Below are 26,197 nucleotides of genomic sequence, written 5' to 3' on the forward strand. Positions count from 1 at the left end.
GGATGTTTATAGACGTACGACGATCTGGAACGAAATAATCACGATGCAGTACGCGAGAAAACGAGGCAAACAAGGTACCCAGTGGTTTATCCGAAGCTCTCTCGCATCGCCGATCGTTGACGCTTAAGCGCACCCAAGCACGTACGAAATTCACCGCGCATTCCAATTTCTAAGTCTCATGAAGGATGCAAAACTCATTTGCGTAGTAATTAAGAATTTACCGCACCTGGATATCTCCCGGGTGGCGGAAAGTCGGACGAGGCGTCGCGTCGACTACAAACTCGACTACGATTCGTTCGCTTCGATGAGCTCTGAAATCTTGCCACGAGTGTAAGCGCTTTCCGATTGGTGTCCCTTAACGTTTCGATTGTTTGATTATTAGGAAAAACGCGCCCCTCCTATTCTTACAACGTCTAGAACGATACGAAAATGTAGCGTCGTTCTAAAAGCATTCGCCGGTAGAATTGCTCTGAATTAATTCGTGCGCTAAATGAGTTTTAGCTTATCGTTATGCGCATATCGTAATGTTTTAATATATATAAAATATAAATTACGAAATAATCTTTACAATGTTACGTTTTGATTAAACTTCGCAAATTATTTTTTTTTTCTAAAAATAACAGCTCACGTTGCAATTGGCATTAATTTGCTGTGAGATTATATTTTGATGCTATCAAAATAATTGATTAATATAGCGATAAAAGTGCAATAATTGATTTAGAATAGCTTTCTTTCCTTTGTATTTATAGTATCGAATAATGAATCAATTGACCTCAATTTTAATAAACGCTAAATGAGAACTATATCGAGAACTTCCTAATAAGCATTCTGTGTTAATTTACATGACAGAATATACGTTAGGTATGCACCGGGAATTTTTTACCGCTAGTTTGAAGGTTTTATTTATACCTTCAAACTTTATTATTGATGGACAATCCGTTTTAATCTATATATACGGGGAGAGGAAAGAATACCTACGTAGCAATAATTGGATATCTTGATTAAAAATTGTATGAGACATTGATTAGGAAATCGAAATTAGGGTCTGATTGGGAAGCCAATGTTAATGAACGGGCGATGACAAGATAGAAAAAAGTGGCACATAAATCTCTCTAACAAGCGGCATCGACGGGTATCGATGAACTAAATGTGCGTGCCTCCAATGCTGACTTGTTATCATGGTTGATTACGGGCGTAAACAAATCGATCGAGAGGCGTGGGCTTATTAAAATGTTGAATAAGACATGCATGTTAAGCACGAGCGATGAGGAGAAAAGTAATACAAAAAATGAAGCAGTGCTGGAATTCGGTTTATATGTCAATCAATTATTATTATTGAAATTGAATTTACTCTTTAGACATATTTGTCTAACAATAACAAAATAAAATTTATATAACAATAATATAAAATAAAATCAATATATAATTCATAATATTTAAAGAGTTACAAAAATTAAATTGTTTTTTAAAAAAGCGATTTGAAGATCAAATGATCATGTTACAAAATTTTAAATAATAATGCTATTTCATGATATTGTGAAATGCTTGTCAATCTGTACGTAATTATTCCGCTCCGTTTAATGCAATTTATCAATAAAGATCCAATTAATAAGATTAAAATTATATGCCACCTAAATTGTAGCATAAATCTGTTATTATCGAAAATAATACATTTATAACACCTGTATTAAGTATTTAAATCAATACGATAATTAATCTCTCGTTAGCTAATTGATTGTTTAATAATAATCGTGTATCTCTCTTTCTGTTACATATAACACATCCCGTTTAGTTTATTGCGTTTATTTCACAAATGCGGAGATCCGGAAAGAGGTCTTTGCGGCTCTCGTCACTGCTTTGAGTGGCGACGGAAGTGTCGATGACGTATTCTCATCATCGCCTGTCGACAGTGGGCAAAAGTCATGTGCCTTCATTTCAAGTACTTTCGAAGGAAAGGAAACGGCTGAGGAGTTAACTCCGTCACTTTCAAACGTCAGATAGTAAACCGGTGAACGAGTGCGGCTACGGAAAATGGGACGGCCTCCGAAATCACGGAGGATTCTCGCGGGGCGCACTGAGTTTCACGACGAGAAAATTTCCTATCGTTGGATTTATGTTACCGCCATTGTTCCTGGTATCTGAGCGACGAGCGAAGGCACCGTTTGTACAAAGCCCTCTTGCCTTTCACCTCGCGGGTGAAGCAAAGCGAAGTAACGACCTGGGAATTAATTTATTTAATGCTTAATATGAAAGGCAAATAACGGGTCCCGTTTACAACAAAACCTAAAGAGATAAATTAACGTCGCAGATTATTCAGTAAACATTCATCCATCTAACGATAATTTTTACCGAATACTCCGTTTCCGAAACTGTCATCTTTCTGCTCTGTTATAGATTTTTACAGATACATTGAGTATTCATGATGAGATTCTTGTTGTCTGAGACAAATCATTGCAATCTTGGCAATATTCTTTAATAAATAGTATTTGAATATGAAGTTGCGATTGACGTTTCAATTAAGCCAAGTTTACGTTTGAGTAAGCGATCCCCGATCGCACCATCGTCCAACTTGCGGTTAAATTGATTAAACTTTTGCCAAAACACCAGGTGTTAAGTTAATTAATAAGCGATAAGCAGGTTTAGCTTAAGCGCTCAGTGAGCGATGTTAAGTCGATAAGCAACTATCAAACTTGAACGATCTGATTAATTGATCCAGTCCTTCTTGACAGAATGGTTATTAATTGTAGTAATCAGGGTCTGCTTTAATGAAGCCGACAGATGTAACGAGCAAGAAACGAGCGCGTGTTTAAATGATGAATTGGAAAACAGCCCGATAATTCTAGAAGTCTAGACATAGCACAGGGGAAGATATCGTCTCTGAGAAATTTGCATCACAGAACGGAAACGTTTCAGAGGACATCTCTTTGCGGAGGGGGAGAAGGTGATAGAAGGTAAGAATTCGCTACTCAAGGCTTTCGTCTCTCATCTCTGTAATTGCATATACGATATCGCGATGCGCGACGAGACGCACACGTCGCGGCATAATCTGACGTGGTGGATTCCGGAATCGGATTGCGACTTTTATAAAGCGAAACGGAAGGAAGCAAACGTAGGCCCCGGATACGCGAGAATGGATAAACTTTTTTGCAGCAACTCCAAGAACTTTACTATTTCTTATGTTGTTATGTTTATATAACCTCGCAAAGAAAATTTTTCGCGCTATTTCCCAGTTTTTGCTAGTTATTTTTGTATGAAACGCAATATTCAGACGAAAGAAAGGAAATTGATTGATTAAATTGTTCAAGTTTCATTAACCCCTTAAAATAAGTAATAATTTTAAAAATAATACTTAATTCTTTCGTATTTAAACGAGGTCATTCGCTTTTTATCTATTTCCTATTGAAAATTAATTTTAATTACGAGAATATATATACTTTATTACGTTATCTGTTATTTTCTTCCGCACTATGCCACTATTTTCTTCCATTCGTTCTAGACGCGAGGCATTTCTCTCTCGGTAATTGCGACAATTACGCGCAAACGCTCCCGGCAAGTTTGGTCCGCAACTTCCGAAATTGCGTCGTGAAGCGATTAACTGCCATTTTATCCTCGAGTTGCGACGAGTCGGTGAATGAAATTTCGGGTAATCGCCGGATCGGCCGGTCAGCGCGATGAGGTCCGAAGGGAAACGTCAGCCGGCGCGATTCTGCGTTGAAACTTGCCGCTCGAGTTGGCACCAGGCATCACGAAAGAGAGACGACAGTTCCACCGAGCGACCGACTGTTGGATCGTAATGCTGGAATTACGCGCCGGTCTCTGGGAGATACGACATTTATTCCCCGAAATTCGCGATTATCATTCTTGTAAATCCCGTTTTCAGGGTATGACCGAGTGACGTGCGCGTCTCTTAAATTCGCGGAGAATATAGCAATCAAATATCCATAAAATTATATTTGAAATATTTAAAACCCTTCTAGTCTAAATCCGCAAAAAGTAAATGTGTACTTTTCATACGAAAAATCCAAAAATATCAAATGTTATTTTAGGAGAAAGAGAGGGCACGTAAATTTTTTCGCTCGCGTACAATTGCGTAATTGGTAACAATAGGTAAAGCTCTTTTTTCGCGAGGAAAATAACAGCGTTGCCGAGAGAGAGAGAGAGAGTCAACATCGTATGAAATTACGATTGTAAACGAATCTCAGTAATGTCACCTTATATATTTTTATCGCTGAGACACCGACATCCCCGGGATAAAATCAACGCCAACGACGGCGAGAGGTGTCTGGCCGGGTTACCGGGATAGGGGAAGGATGGACCAACGTAATCTCGCCCGAAGGAACGGGCGGTGGAATCGGATTGCGGCGGAAAGCAGGGTAGCAGCCGAGCAGCAGTGTGTTCTCCGACAGGGTACATCGGGGAGCTGTAGACGAGCGGTGAAACCGTCTCGGAGCTGGTGCAAGAACGTACACGGTCATATACATAAAACAGGACGGTGTCCTGTGGGGCACACGCCGCCAGCGTATTCCTGGCGTAACGTATTATCTTGAAAGCTATGAGCGCGGAATGGTAAGCGCGAGCCCGATAATGCGGAATAGAGTTACGATCGTCATCGTATCGACACGGAAATCGTTACACAGAAATGTCCGAAAAAACTCGAATAACAGTAGTGAGGGAATATTGAATCCTGTTTTTTTAGCGGGCATTTTTAGGATTCTCAAATTTTCGGTATTAAATAATAGTATAAAGTGGTATAATTACATTTCTATTAATATAAAATCTATCTACAAGTGCACGAAAAATAATGTTACGAATCTCCGATAAATTAAAAAAAAACTTTATCACCAGATAATCCTAAGCAGATCTGGTTCTAAGGTATTGACAGATTAATAGCCTTACAACTGTCGTGGCGATACTCGAGGATAATACGATCCAGGCGCGGGAGAGTCGGAGAACCGCTGGCGTCGGGGAGTGGACGCAATCATAATCTGCCGCGTACTCGAAAGCCCGGTACACCCACACCCGGCAAGACCCCATATTTCCCATTTCCAACCCCCCGTCTCTTCCGACCTCACGGCTACCCCACTATCCTTTTCTGAGCGAGCGGGCAACCCCACCTCCGTCGTTTCTTTCTTACGTATGACGCTACGTGTATCCATCTGTCCTCCCGACGCCTTTCGCAAATACCGGGCACGTTGGGTGTGCGTTTACCTCGCACGTCCACGTACACGCAGACCACACCCGCATACGCGATTCGCACGTGTGTACCACATGACTATGCGCAACGGCGAGGCTACAGAACACGGCGGTCAGGTTGAGACCCCTTTCTCAGGACACATGTGTGTCGTGAAAAATCCTCGAAAAAATTCCATTCCGGGTGGCGGGTGGCGGTGCGATCCGCCGCACTTCGAAAGTGACCCGACAAACACGAAGCTGACGTTTCGATTTTCATGCCCTTCATTCGTAGAATTCCTCCGGCGAGGGGCGAGGAGAGTTTTAAGTTTGAAGGCGAGCTGTGCAGGAAGAAGCTCTCGTAGGTAACGCTAAAGAGTATTTCGAGCGCAATTGAACGAACACCTCGCTCCCCGAGACCCCATTGACGTGCGGAATTGAGTTAGAAATCGTTAGAAATATCATTTTACCCTTTAAGAGGACGGCCGCAAGAAAATGTGACGCACGAAATGTCGATAACCTCTTCGATAGCGCGGCTCTCCTGTTCATCAACATATGCTCAAACTTTTCCATTTCGACGATATCAGCACGGCCCTCTGAGTATTTCGTTGAATCAAGTGAATAATTTCGTTATCGCGCAGTTATCTTATACTCTTTCGGACAGGCATCTCGCAATACATATTTACGCGTGCATTTCATAGATTCTTAATAATTCTATAGAGCTTGGCAATCATTTTAATGAAATTCCAGACATTTTTGTCTGTAATTTTCAACTGTATTGCCGTTGAATGTGAAAATGACATTTAAAATTCGATATGTAATGAAATTATGACTGTGACCGGTTGCTAAACTTATCTCACATAATACATTTACAGCTTTAAAGAGATTGTTAGAATCGTAAAAATATTAAAAACTGTTAAGACTTTCTTTTTCTTTCTCTTAATTTTGATTAATTATTCAATGATTATATATATATATATATATATATATATATATATTTACCATCTATTATAATGTATATGACAATCACGAAATTGTTCATTGTGTGATTGAGTTATGGTCTTTAAGATTTTCTGTAACCTTGTTTTTGTACGAAATACGACAAGAGGGACTTTACGTCTTAAAAAATTACGGCAATAAAAAGCTAACACACGACGGTAGCGGCGATATTCGTATACCGAGAGAGAGATTAAATAAGACGACGATAATAATGCGGTCGCGTGCGCTACGCAAGTTTTTAACGAGTACGCGCCGCTCTCGCATTCGCCCGCTTCCCGTGGATCGATGATCCTATCTACTTTTTATAGGCTTAACCCCCGTCTCATTTCTGCGTGCAAGCCTTTACGTCGTTTTTATTCCCTTTTCCTTCTACCTGCAACGAAAGATTCCCGAGCGAAGAAACGCGGTTGCACCGGGGCGACGAGGTAGACGGCAGACGACGTCGAAAAAGCGAGTGCAGGGAGGATGAATTGATCGTGCCATTGTAGCAGAGGATTTTGGAGGTTCCCAAGGGTCTTTTAAGGACACTGCTGACAGATGACACGCAGATTATACCTTACATTGTCTAAATTACGAGGCATTGTATTATATCCGGAGGAAAAAGGATTCTCTCCGACAAAGTTTTGAGCGACAAATCCTGCTATTTAAACTTGTTTTTACGATATCTCATACACTTGTGTGTTATTTGAAGATATTAAACGTATTTCGCTGTTTATTCTGTTCAAACTTACGCTAGATAAGTAAAAGTATTGTAATATATATTTTATATTAAAATGATTTAAATTTTTTTAAATTTTAATACTTTATTTAAGATCTAGTAACCTTCTCTATTTATCTGTAAATTTCTATGTTTTAAAAATAAATTTTTGATTTTGATTGGAAGAGAGCATAAAAAATCAATTTTTTTAAGTGGCGCAGCTTTTGAGAATTCAATCGCAACGGCAAGAAAGATGATCTAACCCTCAATGTAAGCTAAGATTTATTATCCAGGAATCCGGGAGGCCAATCTCGTTAGCCTTTTGGAGAATCTCGAGCAAAACAATATTTGCCATTCCATTCGACACATTGGCGCGTGGCGTGCAAACGCGCGTGCAGGTGTATAGCGCCAACCATACTAAATCTATACAAGCTTACTTTGGTATTCCTGTTTGACATAGCTTAACTAACTAATCTATCAGCTATGTCTATATCCGGATTTGCCGAGCATACTGTTTGCAGATTAGACCGAATATGGTGGTAAGTGTATCAGCCAGCCGCGCGTCTTGTGCATGGGTCGCGCTCGTGCAAGACCGTTTTTATTTAAATGCGAAGCGTAGCAATCGCGACGGATTACTTTTTGCAACGATGCACTCGCATCGATTGATATCATGTGAACTAATGCATAGCCACACTCGCCTCAAACGTATATAAACGATTTTGCTTTTTCGATGCTGTATGAGACATTATATCTCATCGGTAATGTACAGAATGACAATCGGCTTATTAAAACTAATAATCCGTTATTTTAATGATAAAAAGTATTATAAATAAATAAAGTTACAATAATAAATGGGTAAAATGAAATGAATCAAATTAGCCAGATGGAATAAATGGCTCTTTCTATATTTATTTTTACGAGATCATTTTTAGATAGAGATAAAATGTATATCTTTTTTCAATATATATTAATAAAAATAACGAATTCCTTCTACAATGTGAAATTTAATTCACTTCGTGAATTAATTCTCACTTTTAATTCATTTTGTCCTCTCATTACGTAATAATAGCTAATTTAATTTAGTTACAACAATTTCGTGATTGTCATTTACATATATAATAGATGGTAAAAATATATATATATATATAATCATTGAATAATCAATCAAAATTAAGAGAAAGAAGAAGAAAGTCTTAACAGTTTTTAATATTTTTACGATTCTAACAATCTCTTTAAAGCTGTAAATGCATTATGTGAGATAAGTTTAGCAACCGGTCACAGTCATATTTCATTATATATCGAATTTTAAATGTCATTTTCACATTCAACGGCAATACAGTTGAAAATTACAGACAAAAATGTCTGGAATTTCATTAAAATGATTGCCAAGCTCTATAGAAGTATTAAGAATCTATGAAATGCACGCGTAAATATGTATTGCGAGATGCCTGTCCGAAAGAGTATAAGATAACTGCGCGATAACGAAATTATTCACTCGATTCAACGAAATACTCAGAGGGCCGTGCTGGTATCGTCGAAATGGAAAATTTTGAGCATAACTCAAAAATGAAAAAAATAATTTTACAAAAAAAAATGCCAATGCAATATCTGCCCGTTGAGTGCAGCGTAAATATAAATAACGTGCTTACGGATATGGGATTATCAAAGTGGCGGACGATTAGACGATCTTTACCGCGATCGTTTGATTAGTCTATCACGCGAAACACGCAAATATACGATGAACTGGACTTATCTCTCTGGACAACTCCGATCGCCCGGAAAGTCCGGATGACAGTCGACACTCACCTGCAATCAGAAAGATAAAGATATTTCATTAGTCTAAATTTCAAGCGAGCACTACATGGAAAAATATTGTTACCGCACACTACGCGCTACACACATGCGAGAGAATTTTGAAAGAGTCGATCATTCGGAACGGGAGGATGCGACTGATCGGTGTGGGGGTGAAATGTTGGAAGAAAAGTATAAATATCGGGAAGAGGAAACGAGAGGTATTGACAGTTTGTTGCTCGAACGTCGCCGCCGTCTGAGAACGAGCTTTTCCCCAGTGATTCTCCGAAAGATTGCTTTCGCTACATAACGATAAACCTCGTTCACATATCCGTCGGCCGCGACGCGACGCTGACGACTTTTAGAAAATCTTTTCCGCTTGACGAGCTTCCTTCTCTATTTCCTTGTCATTATATCACGGATTTCCAGCGCAGTCTTCTCGTCGCTTTCCGCCGACAAGTATCAGCGACGGTCGATTCTGCTCGCACAACCGGCGATATTATTAACACGCGTATGCAAATAAACGAACGCGTGCTTTTCTTTATGGAGTTTTAACGCTGTATCGCGCGCACGCGGTTGATTATGGGCGTTCGCAGGTGTACAGATGTACAGATTGCCGCGCGACAATTTATGGCGATATTAGCGATCCATTGATCATCTCCTCGACAGTTACCTACGCGACGCTGCACCTTTGATATCGCTATTTCCGCGCCGCGGGAAACGAGACGAAACTATCGGCTGGTAAACTCGCGTACAACGGTTCGAAAGTCCTCGAGAATTGGTTTTCACCCCTTGATAAATGTCCGTCACTCCCCCGGAACGTTTATTTCGCACATTGTCAAAATTCCGCTGACGCATCGCTGACGATCGCTCGTTCGACGGCTATTTGTTTAAGAGCGGACGGAGTAAGTGCGGCAATACCCTCCCCACCCGGACCTCTCCTCGACGGCCACCAAACCGGTTTTCATAGTAAATTGAAAAAACGTTTAAGTTAACAACACGCAGAATTATTTACGGCTGTATTACATGCTTTCGACGCAATGAGTTATTTCATAATTCTCGTCAGACAGAAATACGGTCGCGCAGGTCGCACCATATCTCTCTAGGTAGAATACGTATAGGTACATATGTGCCTTGTAGAATATGTACGTAGGTATGTGTAAATGTTACCTGCGACGGACGCAGATTTTACATACGTCGCATGCGATCGCACCATATCTCTCTTGGCGCGCGTACGCGGAGCTAATGCGATCTTACCGAAAATATTTTTCCGACGGGGCGCGTCGAGTCCCCTTAAAATCTTTACAAACAGACAACGTCGCGCGCCCGCTTGATAAAAATTTCCCTCAAAGCCCCGCGAGCGTAACGTCACGCCGGGTAACGCCTGGTACAACGCTCTTAATACACAAAAGCTCGAAGGACGTCAGTCTGGCGAATTTTCCCGGTCTTACGCGCGAGAGCATATGCGAGAAAGCGCGGGAGCGAGAGACGAGACTCGGGGATTCAGGAGCAAGATCCTCCGCGAAGAGGGAACGGAGAGTCGAGTTGCGCGCGAAAGGGGTTGAATAAGGCCGCGTCTCGGGTGCATCTGTATTTATTTAACGCTAATAAACGGCTGGCCGCGCCGCAAGGAAGGAAAACAACTGAAAGCCAGGCTAAACCCGCGCTCGAAATTGGTAAATCAATTTAATTTTCCTCGGCGAGGCTCGTCCCTCCGCGCGCGCCACGCCCCGCTTCTCGGGGCGGTTAAATTCTTCGAACAAATAACGGATAGTCCCGGACAGATACTCTCAATGAACGACAGCAGCCACGAGCTGCTGAAATTCTATTTTTCGTGCTTTGTTTGGCGTATACGATCGCGGCCGCGCCATCGAAATCAATTTTCGCATGCGCTCGGATCGTGTAACCTAGCTTTCCTCCTCCCTTCCGCCCCCCCCCTATTTTTCTTCTCTTTTTTTTATATCCCTGGATTAACGGACTACACTATTCGCGCGTGTCCGCCCGGTAGAATGCACGTAACGAGGAGAGCGTAGAATTTATAGAGTTTCAATAAAATAATCAACTTTTCGTCGAGGTAATTTAGGAACGGGGAAAAATGTCGACAGATTATCGGGTCCACCGCGGTTTATATTTCTTTTTCCTTTTTTTTCCGTTATTTTTTATTTATTTTCGGTCGCATTGATATTACGTTTACGACTACAATAAAGCGGAGCCACGAACCGATTATCCGCATCGCCCGCGCGCGCGTATTAATTGCGATGTAATCGCGATTATTTTCAACACAATCGCGTCAAGTTGATTTCAACGAATCGGGTTAGCCGGGGAAAATTGTTGCGGCAGCTTATTTTTATTCGGGGGGGGAAAAGGGAATTTCGTGCGAAAACACCCTCAATGTCCAATCCATATACCGGGCGCGGAGCTCCATTGACGTTGCGCAGTTAATTTCACCGTTTTCCCGCTCGAAAACGAAGGGGCGACGGAATTCTTTTGTAAACGCGTTATTTCAATCCGAAAAATCTCAGCATCGGACAGAAAAAGTAAAATACACATCGCGTGCTGATCTTTACGGGTTACACGTAACCCGGTGCTATCGCGCGGGGCGAAAACGGAAAATGCGCGCGCGCACTTAAGCTGGAACTTGAAACACGCGTAACGTTATCGTGACGTTTCCAGATAATACACATTCTGGGTTAATGTACGATTACGATATGGCTCGTTCGTTATTATGATATGGCGGCGTTTGCGAAATATCTCGAATCGCAAAAGAACATTACGTGTCGCAACGAGGTTCGTAGCTTTTACTAACTGAATATCGCGCTCGAGACAATCAAGTTAAACGCAAGTAACATTTAAAATTAATATTATTACGTTATTAATGTCGACTCGGTTAAGGGAACGTTGCGAGCACAACCCTTTTTCTTCGAGCGTTGCAGATACGTGATTTAAAGTGAAATATATCTGCCAAGTTTCGCGATAGACGATCTAATCTGGAACCTACAAAACTTCGCTTCGTGCGAGATATGTAAATAATAAGAGCATGTTACACGAGTCTTCGCGATTGCACGTGCATTTCGCGCGGAATCCTTCCAACAACTCTCGACACGAGGATTCGCAGGATCACAATGGCTCGTGGCGGTGGCTCACGCGTCCGATATTAAGAACTTGCAACGGATTACGAATGGACGAAAAGATCTGAGAAAGCAATATCGGTGCCTTTCGCGTTTTCCGGAGGATACGGACAATAATCTCCTCCCCCTTCCTCTCCCGTTCGCGGAGTTATTAGTATTTATTCGCGAGGTGCATTCTCAGCGGACAGGAAAACTTTTTTAAGCTCTTATAGAAGGTCGTTCATAGAATTGCCGCGGCGTTTCCTGGACGGCCATCAGCGATCGTAAACCCTCATTTATTCTCCTCGACCTTTCCTCCTTTCTCGCTCCACACGACCGTGCTTAAAAAATATATGTATAAATCGAATGCGTGCGTAATGGGAAAATATAGGCACTGCGAATAATATATTTACGCGTCTTTTTTTCGTTGTCGCAGCTAGATCTCGACACGGCGAGAACACGATACCCGATGCTTCGCTCGCTAAAAGCGAGCGTTGCACCGGACGATATATCGTAGCGCGCATCGCGCAGGATTTGATATCGCTGATTTGTTGGTTGCAAATTCGTATCGTGTCGAGGAAAAATCGCGGATTGAACGCGCGATCGCGAGATAGCACCGACGTTTTCCATTAAATTCGACGGATCCATCCCGCGTCGGACGTGCGCCATTCTCTTACGGCGCAAAGTTGAAATTGGCGCGGAATTACTTCATCAATTTCACTGTATATTTGTCCGAAGCCCACCGTATCTCGCCGTGGGAAGAGATCAAAGCGCGTTGTGTCCGCGGTTACCTTTGAATTTCGGAATCTGTTTATCGCGCGCGCGTGTCAAAGTGCAACACACGGAGGGAGAAGGGAGTAGGGGAGGACGCGACACGCTTTCGCGCGGCCAGAATCAAAGCAGTTAATCGAAGAGAACGCCAATTTTCGACGATAATTTCATCGATAGCGCGGTACCTCGAATAAACGTTGTCTCACATAGCCGTGGCCCGTCGATCCCGACGCCATCCGAACTTTGTCGATTATACACCTGACGTGCGATTTCGCGCGTGCACGTTATTACAGCAGCGACGCGGAGCATCGTCGGCGAAATGGAGCCGCGCGGCTTCCCGTGATTCGGTGTACCTCATAGTCGGCCTACCGACACTCGACGCGAACCGACCCATCGTTACAATGCCGTGTGACGTCACGCCAGGGTGCCTAATTTCACGCTGATGCGCGGTGAAGGATGTTCCCCAGCGAAATCAAAACTTTCACAATCCGTTCGGTGGCGCGATATTTTACCGCCCTGATAAGCGTCGCCATGAGCGTTTATCACGATAGATTCACACGCAACGATCACCCATCGATTCCAACACTCCGGACACTCGTCCACGCGCAAAACTTCTTCTCGACAGGCGAAAAGACGTGAGACGCGACGGAGCAGGCGCGACGCGATCTCGCGCCGTTATAACGCGACTACGGTATACATAAAAAATTTGGGAAAAGCGCGAGAACGTCTCTTTCAGGAAAGCCGGGCGAAATAATCAAAAGTAATAAACGATAACCGACCGTCTATCAAAAAATGCGCTCCGAACCGTTTATCTATACGCGAAGCTCACTTTCGACAAATAAAAAGTAACGATCGCGACTCACCTGTATATCGCCGAACTAGAAGTTCACCTGCCGTCCGCCATTTGCAATGACCGAAAAGGTAGATTCTGTTGCCGTCGCCTCCGAATGTCACAAGACGCGTTAATCGCGATCGCACGGACCATCGGTGCACTCGAGATGATCGCCCGTCGCTCGATTCGACACTCCCGACGCTCGTTCGCACGCGAGATTCACATCCGACGGATAAAAAGACGCGAAAACTACGAGAAGTGCGTAGCGGCCGCCGTCGCCGCCGTCCGGCCGCGTACTACGCGGAAGAAGAGGGGAGGGGCGAGGGGGCGATGTGTTCGTTAAACGTTTACGCCGCGACCGGCGGCCAGCTTCATTGAATACAAGCGGTATTGCGCGGAAATGAGTAAACTCGCAAAATTTTTCGAAAAATGAGTTATGTATGCAGCTAAGTCGAAATAACGCTTTAACGTATTATTCAAAACGGATTAGACACCCCGCGTATGAATTTCGCATTGCAATCGCGCACGCGAGAGAGAGAGAGAGAGAGAGAGAGAGACATGTCGGCGCGCTGAAATTAGCCACGGGAATCACTCGACGTTTCGCACTCGTCGCCGCGCGCCGAATAACAGTTTCCATTTACTTATTGCTTCGTAGCAGGGAGATAGGGAAAGATTGAAAGCGGAGTTTAAAAAGCGTCGCTCGCGAGCTGTTGCTCTCTGCCATTCAGGATGAATGCCAAAACGCACAAAACGGTGTCGCGGCCCCTCGGCCCCTCGTCTAATCAGTCTACCCCTTATGTTCATTTTTATCAACGCAGATTAACTTTAATCTCGGTTTAATTTACCTTTCATCTTTTTCTAATTTTAAGAGTTAGATAAAGATAGAAAGTAAGTTAAACCGAGATTAAAGTTAATCTGCGTTGGTAGAAATGGAGTAAATAGACATTAGTGGCCTTACTCCATTTCCACCAATCGCGTCGCCGAGGAGCCTCGACCGATCGGAGCTGCTCGTTTACGTTTTTTTGGCTCGCCGAGGTTGTTTACGTTTTTTGGAATTTCTTGGAATTCGCTCGACGCGGCGTACGCACCCCCACTCCCCCACTCTTTCTAAATTTTTCCATACTACCACAGTCGCGTCAGTCGCGGGTCCGTCGCGGTCGCGGGACAATATTATTAATGCGCGGTCGAGGCCCGCTCCGCATTTCTCGCGTTCTTCAACGTTCTTTAAGGGCCCACACACACACACTTTACTGTTACTGTTACGAAAAAGTGTGTGTCCGGGGCTTAAACCCTCAATTATAAATCTTTCATGCGAACGAGGGTCGGAATTGAGCGACGAGCGATCGTCTTGTTGCGTATATAATCCACACGATCGCGTTTCTCAGTGTTCATAAGTGTCGTCGAATTAATTGATTTATCGCAAATCTAACAAGTTTTAATCTTATTTATCGCGAGTGAATCGGCGAATCCACGTCTCCTTATTCGTCGAGATTGTCGAGAATGAATCTCCCGTCGGAGACTTCGAAATTTCCGAACGCCGCTCGCGGCGTGAACGTTTGACGAACGCACCCCGCCCCTCCCCTCTTACTCCGACTTTTTTAACTAAACGGCTGTATTCAGTCTGGTACTCCCGGATCGCGTAGTGCGTAGTTAGTGCGCGGCTCCAACGGCGGATCGCGGCCGCCACGCACTTCTCGCAGTTCTCTCGCGTCTTTTTATCCGTCGGATGTGAATCTCGCGTGCGACCGAGTGTCGGGAGTGTCGAAGTGACGGGCGATCGTCTCGAGTGCACCGGTGATCCGTGCGATTGTGATTAACGCGTCTTGTGACATTCGGAGACGACGGCAACAGAATCTACCTCCGTGATCTACCTCTTTGGTCATTGCAAATGGCGGACGGCAGGTGGACTTCTGGGTCGACGATACGCAGGTGAGTCGCAATCGTTTCTTTTTATTTGTCAAAAGTGAACCTCGTGTATAAATAAACGGAGTGCTGTGCGTTTTAAATAGATGGTTTATATATTTTTGATTATTTCGCCCGACTTTTCTGAAAGAGAACGTTCTCGCCCCGCTCCCCGCGCTCTTCCCAAATCTTTCACGTATACTGTAGTCGCGTTATATCAGTGCGAGATCCGTTGTCGCGTAACGTATCATCGGACTCGGAAAATTTTCGTTTCACACGCAGGTAATTGTTTGTGTCGCGGAGCGTTTTTCTCGGAAGGGCTGCGCTTGAGATATTCACGGTGCGTATCCGCTTCTCTTCCGGCCGCATCTTAAATTTTCCATTAATTTCCGTCGCATCGTATTCGTCGTCGATCGAATCGGGCTAGTGATAAAATCATCGCGCGCGCGGCGAGCTTGGACGACACGAAATCGATCGTCACGCGAGCAAGGGCTCGCCGTTGTTCACAGCAGATCCACACATACCTCTTCCCCACCCCCTCTGCTCTCTCTCTCTCTCTCTCTCTCTCTCTCTTTTATCCTCGTCTCATCGCGCCGACCGATTCGCACTTTCGCGGCGGCTTGTTCCGGACATCCCGCAATAATCAGATCAGTCGGGCGCCCGTGGTTCATGCTTCTCGCCAGCTAATAGCCATGAAAACGCGCCGCGTCGGTGCGTTTCCTCGTGTGTTACCAGCGTTTCGCGCAAATTAATCGCTGCCCGACGCGTAATCTATAGCCGTCACGACGGATCGGAATCGAGCACGAATGTAGACCGCCACGAAAGGCTTAAGGAACTCGATGTTCACGTATTATTTTTCAGCGAGACTCACCGTTGAATTTTCGAAGCGTTTTTTATGGCGAGAAAAACTTATCGTCGTATTAATCTTGAAAAACCGCTTTTAGTGATTTTTAAAAGCTACTTGCGTGAGAAGGATTACGTTTTTATATCTTGAGCTAATATTGTTTTCTTTAATAATATGTTAAGCAAATTATCGTGCATCATCGAGGAGCAAGGTACTTTTTTTTTCTACACAACCTTTCATTTAAATATTTCCTTGTAAAAAACACGAATACAATATGAGTATTTTTTAACGTCGACGTTTTGCTGTTAAAAGTTCGGAAGTAAAAAAGTTTCAAAAGAGTACCGATTTTTACAGTACATTTAAAACATTATTTGACTCTCACATTGTTCTTCATAAATTAAAAGGATAGTCGATTATTAAACTCACGAAAAAATTGTAGCTATTGTGTATACTAATTTGGCCTGTTTCCGTATTCTTCTAAATATGCATCGATGTTCATTTCCCGGAAAGTAATAACCAACTTTAATCGCATTTCACTGGCGACAATTTCATAAAAAAACGCCACATCACGAACTATGCTATGATATATCAGATATGTAAAACAAGACGTTTTCCTGGGCAAGAATCGGATCTTACGGATTTTCGTGATCGGTGAAGAACGTCACCTGGGCTTGAAGATCGAAAGTCCACGTTGATGTTCAACACAAAAGATACAACGGTTTTAAAATATGTTCCATCGGGCGACGCGAGGTACAAAAACGCATCGATTTGAATGTCTCTCCGGAATCCAGAGCATTAGCCTACTAACGTATCGTACGCGTTGGCATAGGCGAGACCCACGGCTTCGTCGAGATTCCAAGTCGATAAATCCGCGGAATTATTTTCGCCGCGGCGGCGGCGGCGGCGGCGAGTCTCGAGTCATCGATGCATATTCATATAAATTAGCATAGCCTCGCCTTGGGAGGCTACACGACGGTGGAACGCTCGCGGATATGTATATGTACGTGTGGCCGCGTATATACGTGTACATGCGCGCGCGAGGGTGTATGGTATACGCGTGTTCTTGGATGCAATTCCACAGGGATGCAGCCGTAGACTGGCACATATATGCAAATTCTCTCTATCTATCTATCTTTCTCTCGACTGTCTCCTGTGCTCTCTTTCCGACCGCTCTCGCCACGCACTTATATATAAGATACACACGCACACGAGAAGCCGGAAAGCGTGTTGGGGAAAGGGAACGAGTCGGCTAGAGATGGGAAAGTTGGGTGGTAGGAATGTTAGATGTATGTAAATTGAAGGAACATCGCTCACGTTTTCGACCGGCTCAGGTGTTTCTTAAGGATTCTCGTAGGAGACGTTCAACATTTATCTCGTCGATCCGTTAATTGTAACGACCATTAATTAATTAGCGCGCACCGCCGAAGGGGGCGTGTTAATTTAACCGAGATCTGTCAGCCGACGTAAAGGATAAAATTGACTAATTATGCAAATGTTTCTGTTCTGGAGCACAAAACGCTACGTTAATATGCAAACGGGAAAGCGAGGAGACAGAATACGCGTCAGAAATGGGAAATTAAATGAGAAATGTTGGACGTATGTAAATAAGTGAAATATCATAGCGCTTCTCGATCGTGTCGGTTATCACGCGTTTTCGAGGAACAACGAGATCCCCCCCGCTGACTTCCCCCCAAACTCTCGTCTCGCGCAATAATCTCGAATTCGTGATTCTCGAAAGAGCACTTGATTAGGCAATCTAAATTGCCGCGACTGCGAATGATTGACTCGTATTCGTGACCGTATTCTCGAATCACGTCGTTATGCTCGCAAATTCGCGTAATTACTTATTATAAGCCATTCCCGTGCCGGGCTATAACTCATTGTCAGTGACTCTCAAAGTTTTTCGTCTTACCCTATAGGCCTATATTATGCGTGGCGAACTAAAATAATATTTTAATAATAAATAAAATCATTTACGAAGTTCTTTTTACCGACGATCTAAATTCTTGCAGCGTATCTAATAAATCTCGCTCTTTTGAGAACCGCTGTTACAACTTTCCGCTGTAAATTTCAATTTTCAACGCAGACTGACGCGGACGGATAGCATGGTTGATATCGACTGAAAAGGATCGGATATATATAGCGGGAGGGTAAACCGCGACAATTTTCGAGGAACAGAAACCCGCGTTCGCGAAATTACAAACATTTTCGAGATCGCGTGTATGAACGCGTAATATGATTATAAATCGAGGTACGTGTACCTGTTGCGACCGGGTAGAGCACCAGCGTAGGCGATTTGCATTTTTACCGCAGTCGCAATTTCGCCCCTTCCTACCGCCCGGGAGGTTTCGCGTCCATTACGGGATTACGTTGTTATCGGCTCCAGGGTAATTGTTAGTAAACTTCGTGATACGGATGATGAAAGTTGCCTATCTTTGGTAGCTCGCGCATGTCATTCTCCCGCGTATTCGCGTTAAAGGGTTGCCCGACCAGTAAGAGGAAAAAAAATGCCCCCCTGCCTGTAGTTATGCGCCAAGCACGACCTGATAGCAACCGCGGCGGCATTTAATGAATAAACATCTTGCGCGTTACAACGCATATGTTGCAGAACGCAATACGGAACTCCGATGTATCATGGCGAAATGAGGCACATAGCTTAAATCACGATGCTATAATACCGCTGTAAAACCTGAACTCTATAATTTTTTAAATAGAATATTAAATAAATTTTATGTGGATTATTACACTGAGAAAAAAAATTTGTTAATCCGAAAAAATATTTAGTCTGATATGTCCAACTAAACATGAGTTGAATTAATTAATTCTTGATTTAAAAATTTTGATGGTTGACATGAATGCACTATACCTTTTTTAGTGCAACTTAATAATTGTTGAAACAACTAATGTTTAGCTAACTAACTAACATGTTTGGTTGCACGTATCGGACTAAATATTTTTTCAGATTAACAATTTTTTTTCTCAGTGTATATAATGTATCTTTGGCACTTGGTAAAAAGGGCTTAAGCCGGACTTTCAAATCGTCCATTTTTAACTTGCGAAATGCAGAATATACGCACGCCTGCGACGAAGTGGAAAAGAAGTGGTAATATGTGTAATGGGTGGGTACGAAGAAGATGCGCGATTGTAAAAAGAAGTTAGGACTTCGAGACTTAATCCAGACAAATGATTCCCACGTCTCTCCAAGCACGTCGAGCTTACGATCCAATCGGTTTCCTCTCGGCAGAAAAAAGCCGTATCCCCACTTTGATATTCATAAGATCTATTTCCGCGAGGTGACTACCCCGTAAAAACAATACCGATCGATTCCGCCAAATGAGTGCAATGGTTGCTTTCTTACAAGTAGGTGAGGCAACGGCAGAAAATTTCCATTGCGCCGCTGCCGTTCGTGGCTCTTGAAATCGACGTGACCTGACCGAGGATTATCGGGAACCCGACGGACTGAAGGTATTGAATGAGATTTAATCCGCAACACAGCGGTTTATTGAAATATCTTCTAGCCGTCCGACCGGAATATTCATTTTTGATATTTCGCGTTTTCTCAACGCGAAATATGCAATGACAAATAATGACCGGAACAATTATGCTGCGCAAACGACACGCATCAATTATTATAACTGATCAATAGTAAATAATTGGCAAAAAAAAAGAAACGAATTTTGCGTCAATCAAGTGCACGTCAATTAAATTAGTGAAATCTAACGGATATCGCACGAAGGGGGAAAATTGGAATCGCAAATATAAAGTGGAAATTTTACTTCGTATGCGAATTCTACTTTATCGCTCTACGTATTCGTACTTTTAACATATAGACAATTCAAGCTACACTTTAAATTCTAGCGGAATAAAGATAAAATTTTTGAAATATAATTTTAAACGCAAAAAAATTTTAAAAGAATAAAACTAACGTTGCATATAAAAAATCCGTTGCATAATACAAATTTACAGCTTATGTTCTGACTTGAAAATGTTTTATTTGTCGACCAATTTGTATTTCATCAATGCATTAGCAAAAGATACCAATCAGCTCTCTAATTATGGATATGCGTCTCCGACGATCGTTCATAAATCAAGCATCTCGAAGACAGTAAAACCTGAAAGACAAAATTAAAATATCGTGGATTCGAGCATGCCAGGTGTTCGGCCCGATTAAATCCAGATAAACGATCCGGCCGTCGTTCTGACCGACAGGAAGATTTATCGGTTCTTCCTCAAGATCCATTTTCCCATAAAGAAGGATCTATCTATGGATACCTTTCTTTCGCATCTCTTTCTTTTCTATCTCATGCCCGCCGCTTTTCAATAACACGCGAGTACGTGAGTGTCGATCGTCTCGAGAATCTATGAAATTAATTTAAATAAGAGAGGCGAGTAGTGAGATGCTTACGGAAATTATTGCAAACTTGACTCCAAATATATATATAAATTATTAATTTTCTATTAATATATAATTTAACTTTTTTAAATTATATATAAATATAATTTTGAAACTCTTTTAAATTGATATATCGCATCGTACCATAATTTTAAGGAATAAAAAACTAGGGAGTGTAAATATAAACTTATGAAATTGTCGGATATATGTATTCCTCTTTCTCAGAATATTTCGTTTAATGATGCATAATTACGTTTAATAATCTATCTTGACATTTGGCTTGAAACTTGAGGTTCATTATCTCGTAAAGAATTTCATTCCTGTTCTTAATTCACTACTTGACCTATGCGCAACGTAACTGTATCCCGCACAAACACCATTTCGGCCATGTTAGAGAATTGCATATTGAATAACGTGATGCACGCAATGTTTGACACGTGTGCTTATACGTGCACCTAAGGCCACGAACGGCGGCGGACAGCGGGAGCGTTAATATCTCGCGAGAGTCTCCCCTTACTGTGCTCCAAACGTCATCTCGGATACATCAGGCACGTTCCAATTTATCGGCCGTACACGCACGTGGGCGTTTACTGATTATGACGGATATTCCTTCCGACATCGAAAGTGATACCGTTGCTCGCGGGGCCGACGCCCATGCGAAGGTTCATTAAGCTGGAAACGGCGCGCTTGATGGGATTATTTGCGCCCCGTGAGATTGAATAAGACAGTGTGTGTCTGATTTAGCACGCGAATCGCTTCGGTCCGGTCTTCGATTTGGTCTTCGATTTCTCTTTGCCATCATATTCGTCGACATTAAGCGGAGTGAAAGTGGATCTGCGTTATCTCAGCAAATACAAGAACTAGCTCGCATTTCACGAATTTGTAATTATTTTCTCTCAATATATAAGATGAGAAAAGATGAAAAAAAAAATACCTGTCTCACTGATATCTTTATTTGAAACTAACTAATCATGCAACAATTTTTTATTAGTTTTTTCGATGGAGAAACATTGTTATATTTCTATATTTTTTTGTAAACTGATACTTTCTCGTTAATTGGGCGATTTATTTTTTCAATACGTTATTAAGGCAATTAGTTTTACAGTTTATAAATCCGCGTGGAAATGTCTATTAATACTCTGACATTTTGAATAATGGATACTGTCGAATGGAAAATACTAACAATGCACTCTCGCATCGATTACTATCAAACTGCGAGATCATCGCTTTGCTCAATCGCCATGGTGCTACATTTTCGCTACGAGAATGCGCACGAACAATTCGGGGAACAATATGATTCGGAGAACGAATGCGGATTTGGGATATTCCATATATTGAAATTATGGAACGCGAGTAATTCTCGTAACGAACAAATGTGCTCAAGTTACAAATTATCAACCCGACCGATATCGGCGAATCGTGCAGGACAATTATTGTCTCGACAGTCAACGACCTCCTGGGTGTACGACCACGTATGATATAATTAGAGTAATCGCTGCTTTCATGATATATTTAGATACACAGACTTGGTGTATAAATATCTCATGTAGATTACGAAAATCCGCCGGTGACATTGCAAATTGAGGGATTAAGGAATAAGTCTCAGTCATACGAAGAGACCGTGGAGTGTACTCAAAGACTTATCGCACGATACGGCTCTCCGCGACCTACGCGTCGCGAATAACGACATAAAACATGAAGAGAAAAAAATTAAACATTGGTACGGGACGTTGGAATACCGGGACTCGCATTGTGTGTCACGTGCGGCGGAGCCGACAAATCCGACTTTATCCGTGTAGGAATTATGTGCGCCGCTAAGTCTACCGCGGGCACTTAAAATTTCCCACTAATCGGACATTTTACGGACGCGGGCGACCTTCCACGAAATAAACCACCGACGCGGATATTTGTCAGCGTGGAGCGCGAAGGCTAGGGTAACGGGAAGCGACCGAGCCCGTCGCCTAGCATCGATCGCCACAGCCGGAGGAAAACGAGTCCGCAAGTAGGCAGGTAAGAAGCGGAACGCGCTGGCCTTTCATTCGAAAAATATCACCTTTTTCCGGCGTTCCATTCGACCTCCTGAACTCCGAGCCGAGGGAAAACGACTCGACGCCGAGACCGGAGAAACGGAAAATTGATTTGTTTTGCGGCGGGCGGCCGATAGCGGCAGCCGATGCCACGAAAGGACCTCTCGCAGCCGGCATTTCCGTTCGCCGCGGTGGAAAATCTCAGCTTACGTAAACGCCGTCCGGTCGGCTGGGCCGTCCTCGCGCGCAGTCGAGCGTATCCGCCCGCGACCGCGCGCGCCGTGTGTACTCTACGCGAGCAGGCTCGTACTCGCGCGCCGCTCCGGGCGTCATAAATCATGCGAAGGCGAGAGAAAGCGCGGGCGGGACAGAGCCAGAGGAAACCCTCTCCGGAGGTAACGCGCGGCATAAAACATACACAGCCGGTGGGCCGCGTGCGTCGTATATCTCTTCCATACGCGGCAACGCATACGTATTCCGCATACACACAACGAGATGCAGGCAACGGTCGCTCGCGTTTCGTCTCCTTCCATTTTTGCGGTCCATCTTTTTCGTACCATCGATTCTCCAACCCTCCAGTCTTTTTTCTCTTTCTCTCTCTCTCTCCCTGCTTTCACCCCGCCGCGACCTATAGCTCATCTCCCTCCCAGTTCTCTCTCTCTCTCTCTCTCTCTCTCTCTCTCTTTCGATCACACCTTTCTCCTTTCTTTTTGCACTTCGTAATATTCTCTGAATTTCGATACCCGTCCCCACAGCGACGCGAACGACGCGCCTCTCCTCGTTGAAGTCTACCCGCGGTCGACGCTCATCTGAATCTGAATGCGTTTCAATTTTATCGAGGCACCGAGACTAGAAAATTTCACAGCTGCCGCAACGATATTTCCTATCTACGTCGTCGACCAACGGCGACACGAAGCTGAGCTCCGTCCTCGTCATCGCGACGGTAGTTACTTGAAGACTTCGAAGCACCGTTCATATATTTTTCGTTTTACCCGAACGTTTCTCGCGAACAACTTGCACCGATCAACTTAGCGTTGAATTTCGCAGACGGTAGAAGCCATCATTTTCAACGCGAAACGCAATTACTGTTTCGAGGATCTTGATTTTAATGAAATCTTGCACGTCTCACTTAGAAATCGATAAATTAAAACATCTTCAAACGTTGTGAAAAATAAAAATTATTTTAGAGAGTAAAGAATAAAATTAAAAAAATGTACAATGTACTTGTTCGTCGAGATATCTAACTTTAATAGATATACGGACATTGCATATCTTCAACGTGTGTGCTTATTATTCGCCGCTTGGCTCGATTGTTTTCGCTCGTCGCGCAAAGTGCGCGCACTACATTATTCCCGCATTTACACAAACGAGCGTACCTACGTCGAGCACCCGGTACAGAACTATCGACGCGTTGAACTCTCGGCGAGGGATCGGCAAAAGTACAAAGCGGTACGCGTCGTCCGTGGCATCCAACTCCTTCGAGACCGTTATCGCTATCCTCATCGATTCCCCGGTTAACCGCCAGAGACTGCACTATTCGACCAGAGAACTAGAATCGGTTTCCAACTGCCTCCAGGTAACGGTATCGGGAATTGAAATCGATTCACTACGACGACCATAATGGCGTCCTCGCTGCTAATAGCATGCTCCCGTTGGTAATTCCGCGAATGTGCCAGCACTCTAAGCATACAGAGATTCCCCCCCCCCCCCATTTCCTTTCCCGCATGCAGGAATCGTTAGGAATCGTTTATCGTGAGATATATACACCTTCCGTAACTATAGAATTGTTTATCGCGACTACGATCGCGTTAAAAGTACCTCGAAAGAACAGAAAAATACGTATAAAATAATTATATAAAATAGATAAATAAAGACACAAGAAAGAAAAAGAAAAAGTAATCTTAAAATTTAGTAAAGTTTTTATTTTAAAATAAGAGCGCTTATTAAAATTTATTAAATTGATGAATATAATATATATTTTTTGCTATGTATAATAGATTTCCTCTTTTATTATCATTTTCCGTATTAATAACTGTGTTATCAGTATTCCTATTGTCAGAGATATCTTAATATTAATTTGCACACGTTCAATATACAGAAGAGGATGTTCGTATCCAGCCGCGCTCGCATAATCCTATAATCTCCGAGAATGATTTTGTACTGGAATTATATCGAGAATTCTCTAATAGTCGACTCCCAACGATATCCACGATATAACTCAAGCACCAATACGCTCGCGCGATCAATCGTAAAATAAGCTTCTTTATACGATAGATTGCCTCTCGAAAATACCGTCATATTTAGACATATTACCGAGGAGGGATTTAATTTATCCTCGCTCGTGATGCCGGCACAAACGCAGGAATTATTTTGCTCCCTCCTCTCGTTCCCTCCTTTCGTTTCTAAATCTCGTTATTTTCCATTTAATATTTATCGGCGAGTCTCATCTCTAAATTGAGATATCATGCGCTAGGTATATATAGCCTAATGTAGTTTCGAATGTCCAATGAAATGCGATGTGAGTACAAAGCGTCGATAACAACGAGCACAGTTCAGTCGTATTCCAAGCGACCGATTGTAACTCTCGCGGGACAGCGAGCAAACCATGAAGCATACCGCGAAGATACGAACTTAAACTCGCCGAAGTCGCATTTGCGCGATGCAAAATTATACATCGCGTTTCAATGGTTGCGTGGCACGTTGTTCGATACGAACAAATACGTGCCTACGCGCTAACGAAGTTATTGGATTTCGATTAATACCTTCCGGAAAACGCCCGAGGGCCCCGGCTAGAACTCGAGAGTCGCATCGGCGGCGCAACGGTGATGGCGGGGTTTAAGCGCCGTAACATGACAGGGTGGGTAAACGGATTCGGGGGGTGGATATTGCCGAAGGAATATTACTGTACTAATAGCTTTGCCGTTGCTTGCTCAGGTCACTCGGTCCACCTGGCCATGCCTGCGAGGGTCCGCTGCGTCGCGTCGTTGGGACACGCGACCAACGCACGCCGTGCCTCCAAGTGAAACTTGGCGGCCGGCGTATAGTGACTCGCATACACAAATATGTGTATACGACGTAAAGCGAGCAGTCAGCTGTAAGATCGTATAGACCGACACGTCTATTATGGACCCTCGCCTTACGATTTTATTACCGACATATTTTTCGCGTTAATCGAACTGGCCATCGCGTTGACAATAGCCAACAAAAGCTGCAGCGGGAAGCGAAGGGGAATGCGCCTGCCGCTGAGAGTTTCATAATGAACGAAGCCCCGACCTATGAAGAAATTTATATGTTTTGTACAGGCAGCTCTTTGACATATTTAATGTACCGCTCCGGACGTGGAAAGTTTAGACACGCTCTTGAGGCGTCATGCGTGTGGGGCCGCAAAAATTATATGATAACATCTGGATCCAATCGGGGGATTATTACCGACCGATTTAAAAGCATCTAATACTCACGGTTAGTTAGTTGCAGTTACAGCTTTAAACGATAAAAAATTTGATCTTACACATTTTAATTTTCATTTGTTCATACTAATAACGGAAAATAGATCTTTTTTTTCTACGCGCGGTATATTGCCTCGGGCTACTTTAACAGTAAAAGCAGAATCTACGCCTGATCCGCAGAAAGATCCGTCGGGCGTGTCCGTGTTCGTTAACTAGCAC

The 26,197-nt window shown here is 43.2% G+C and overlaps 2 protein-coding genes across 7 annotated transcripts in view; one reads left to right on the forward strand and one right to left on the reverse strand.

The window, feature by feature from the left end:
* LOC139819370 (uncharacterized) overlaps positions 1-26,197 on the forward strand; it is a 368,184-nt gene that overhangs the window by 204,716 nt on the left and 137,271 nt on the right. The window contains exon 1 of one of the 3 annotated variants that reach the window (XR_011733705.1): positions 14,529-15,295. The exons of the other annotated variants lie outside the window; for them this stretch is intronic. The gene's annotated coding sequence lies outside the window, so the exon portion shown is untranslated. Of the gene's footprint in view, positions 1-14,528; positions 15,296-26,197 lie in introns of those variants that run through there. 3 annotated transcript variants of the gene reach the window in all.
* LOC139819361 (synaptogenesis protein syg-1) overlaps positions 1-26,197 on the reverse strand; it is a 269,748-nt gene that overhangs the window by 133,525 nt on the left and 110,026 nt on the right. The window lies entirely within an intron of this gene.

The sequence above is a fragment of the Temnothorax longispinosus genome, chromosome 9 (genome assembly GCF_030848805.1).
Source record: "Temnothorax longispinosus isolate EJ_2023e chromosome 9, Tlon_JGU_v1, whole genome shotgun sequence".
Lineage (NCBI taxonomy): Eukaryota > Metazoa > Arthropoda > Insecta > Hymenoptera > Formicidae > Temnothorax > Temnothorax longispinosus.